Source organism: Galeopterus variegatus, unplaced genomic scaffold (assembly GCF_000696425.1).
Source record: "Galeopterus variegatus unplaced genomic scaffold, G_variegatus-3.0.2 Scaffold168, whole genome shotgun sequence".
In the NCBI taxonomy this organism is placed as follows: Eukaryota; Metazoa; Chordata; class Mammalia; order Dermoptera; family Cynocephalidae; genus Galeopterus; species Galeopterus variegatus.
In genome coordinates, this window is record NW_007726279.1 from 19283 (window position 1) to 23216 (window position 3934).

Genomic DNA, 3934 nt, shown 5'->3' on the forward strand with positions numbered 1-3934 from the left:
TCTGGTGAGAGCCTTCTTCTGGGTGGGAGCTCTCTACAGAGTTCCGTGGTGATGCAGGCAATCCCACAGTAAGGATGGCAAGAGCTCTTCCATGCGCTCTCCCTATAAAGCCATCAAACTATTAACCCATTAATCCATGAGTGGCTTAATCTACTACTATGAATCTATTACTCCAGCCTCATGATCCAATCACCTCTCAAAGGCCCCACCTTTCAAATACCATAATTAGACTTCCCACTCTCTTAACAATGTTATAACAGGGGATCAAGTTTCCAACACGTGAACTTGTGGGGGACACATTTAACCCATAGCTTTGGGTTTCTCAGAGCAGGTAGGTCGCAGGGCCTGGAGGAGCCTCTATGGGGAGATGGTGAGAGCCTTGGGGCTGGTGTCATGGAACCCACGCTTTGAAGAGCTTGTCTTGAGTTTCTCAGCAGTGGCCCAAGGAGCTCCCTTTTATGGGGAGAACTGAGTGGAGTTACTCAGTCCCTGTCAGCTTAGAAGGGCCTGAAGGACTGTTCTAGGTGCAGTAGTTAGACAGACCACTTCCCTGGGGTCCGGGGTGGCCTGGGAGTGGCTTGTGGGCTTGTTTTAGGGAAACAAAGGAAAAACAATGGCACCCGGGGTGGGGGGCAGGGAGGTGCCTTCTCGCTTGGTTTCACAGATGAGCAAGCTGGGGCTGTAGGAAAGGACTTGCCCAAGACCACCCAGGTAGAAGGACCTGGAGTTGGATCTCCACATGGGTCTATCCTCAAAACCCATGTTCTCAAACAGGGCCTTGTTGAGGTAAGATGACAGGAATCATCTTTTCTACCAGAAGGGAGGGACAGTTCAGCCTCTGGAGGAGAGGACACGTCAACAAATCAACGGGGCATGGTTATGATCTAGGGAGAGGAACAGCAAGGGAACTGGTGTGGGCCAGAGCAGGGGGAAGCGGTGTGGGCTGGAGCGGTCAGGGTGGCCTCTTGGAGGCTCTATCTTTTTCTCTCCTTTAAAAAGAAAAATAACATCTTTATCAAGATATGATTCACATACGATACAATTCACCCACTTAAAGTACACAATTCAATGGTTTTTAATATAGCCACAGAGTTGGGCAACCATCGCCACAATTGATTTTAGAACATTTTCATCACCCCCCCAAAACCCCATAACCAGGAGCAGTCATTCCGCATTCTCTTTTCTCCTCCCAGCCCCTGGCAACCACCGACTTACTTTCTGTTTCTATAGATTTGTGTATTCTGAACACTTCATGTGAATGGAATGTGGTCCTCTGTGACTGGCTTCTTTTGTTTAGTGTTTCTGAGGTTCATCCATGTTGTAGCAAGTATCAGGACTTCATTCCTTTTCGTGGCCTAATACTATTCCACTGGACGGATCCACCACATTGTGTTTACCCATTCATCAATTGATGGACACTGGATTGTTTCCATGTTTTAGCTATTATGAATAAGGCTGATAGAAACATTTGAGTACAAGTTTTTGTGTGGACATATGTGTTCATTTCTCTTGGGCATATACCCAGGAGTGGAATTGCTGGGTCATATGGAAACTCTCCTTTTAACCCTTTGAGGAGCTGCCAGGCTGTTTCCAAAAGTGGCTGCACCATTTTCCATTCCCACCAGAAGGCTGTACTTTTCATGTATGCTCAGTTATGGGTTCTTTTCTTTTTCTCTTTAACTTCTGACAGACTGATTTGGTGGAAATGCCGGGAAAGGTGGGGGAGGAGTGAGCAGCAGGGCAGAGGCATGAAGGGCAAAGGGGCCTGGTGATGCTTTTCCCAGAGCCCTGGGCTTTGGACCTGTCTGGCCTCGGTTTNAGGACTTCATTCCTTTTCGTGGCCTAATACTATTCCACTGGACGGATCCACCACATTGTGTTTACCCATTCATCAATTGATGGACACTGGATTGTTTCCATGTTTTAGCTATTATGAATAAGGCTGATAGAAACATTTGAGTACAAGTTTTTGTGTGGACATATGTGTTCATTTCTCTTGGGCATATACCCAGGAGTGGAATTGCTGGGTCATATGGAAACTCTCCTTTTAACCCTTTGAGGAGCTGCCAGGCTGTTTCCAAAAGTGGCTGCACCCTTTTCCATTCCCACCAGAAGGCTGTACTTTTCATGTATGCTCAGTTATGGGTTCTTTTCTTTTTCTCTTTAACTTCTGACAGACTGATTTGGTGGAAATGCCGGGAAAGGTGGGGGAGGAGTGAGCAGCAGGGCAGAGGCATGAAGGGCAAAGGGGCCTGGTGATGCTTTTCCCAGAGCCCTGGGCTTTGGACCTGTCTGGCCTCGGTTTCCCACATGGGCTCAGGCAAGTCATCTCTCCTCTCTAGGCTCAGTTTCCTTATCTATAAAATGTAGGTGTTAGACCAGTTGGTCCCATTTGGAAATGTCTGGAGATATTTTGGGTTGTTACAGTGGGGAGGGTGATGCTACAGGTATCAGTGGCCACAGGCCATGGATGCTGTTAAACATCCTGCAGTGCACAAGGCAGCCCCAATAATAAAGCATTATCTTGTCCTGTATTAGTCTGTTTTCTGTTGCTTATAACAGAATACACGAAACTGGGTAATTTATAAGAAAACAAAATTGATTTCATACAGTTTTGGAGGCTTGGAAGTCCAGGGGGCACATCTGGTGAGGGCCACCTTCTTGGCATGGACTCTCTACAGTCCCTTGGTGATGCACGGTATCACATAGCAAGGGCTGGACATACTCATTCATCCGCTATCCTTACAAAGCAAGTAGCGTCACTCCCATGATAACCATTTGTCCATTAACCCATTAATCTATAAATGGATTAATCCATTCACAAACCATCATGATCCAATCACCTCCTAAAGGTCCCACCCTTCAAATACAATATTAGGAATTAAGCTCCAAAATGAGCTGGGCGGGGGGTGGGGGTGGGGGGATATTCAAACCATAGCAGGCCTCAAATGTCAAAAGTGCCCAGGTTGAGAAACACTGCATTAGACTAAGTGACCTCTTAGGGTCCAGTCCTGCTCAGTCACTCTGCAAAATGCTCTGGGGGCAGACCAGGTTCGGGAGGCATTTTTGAGTGCCTGGGCACTTAGAGGAGAGGCCTCCTGTTCCCACCTGGGTTGCTGTGGATATTGTACAGTCCGCCCTCTGTATCTGTGGGTTCTGCAACCATGGATTCAACCAACCCTGAATGGAAAATAATCAGGAAAAAAAATTGCTTCTGTACTGAACACGTTACAGACTTTTTTCCTTGTCATTATTCCCTAAACAATACAGTATAACAACTATTTACACAGCATTTACATTGTATTAGGTATTATAAGCAATCTAGAGATGATTTAAAGTATATGGGAGGATGTGCATAGATTACATGCACATGGTATAGTATATCAGGGACTTGAGCGTCCCGCGATTTGGGTAACTGAGGGAGGTCCTGGAGACAATTCCCTCAGTTATTTGAGGGATGACTGTATTTGATGTGAGCTGGTGGCTTTTCCCCTCTGCTCCCATCTAGATGTGGCACCCAGCATAAGTGAATTAGATGGCAGGCTTGGGGGTAAGTGGACTGCCTTGTGAGGTAGTGAGCCCCCCGTCAGCAGAGGCATTCAAAAGGAGTCAGCGTGGCCGCCTGTCAGGGATGAGGAGGAGGCGCCCGGCGTCGGGTCCGAGGCCGCCCTTGAGCGACTTTGGGCAGGAGGGAAGGCGGTGGCTCCGGGCCGAGGAACCCCCGGCGCTGCGCGCTGGGCCTCCCCACCTGTCGGGCGGGCTGCCGCGGAGCGCGCCTTCCTTCGCACGTGGCCCCGCGCCACGCTGGAGACTTTCCTCTAAGTTTCCCTCCTGGGAGCCCCGCGTCCCGCAGCGCCAGCCCGCGGAGGCAGCATCCCGAGGTCGGGCGCCCGAGCCGGGAGCCTCGCTCCGGCACCGCCCGCCGCCAGGCCCG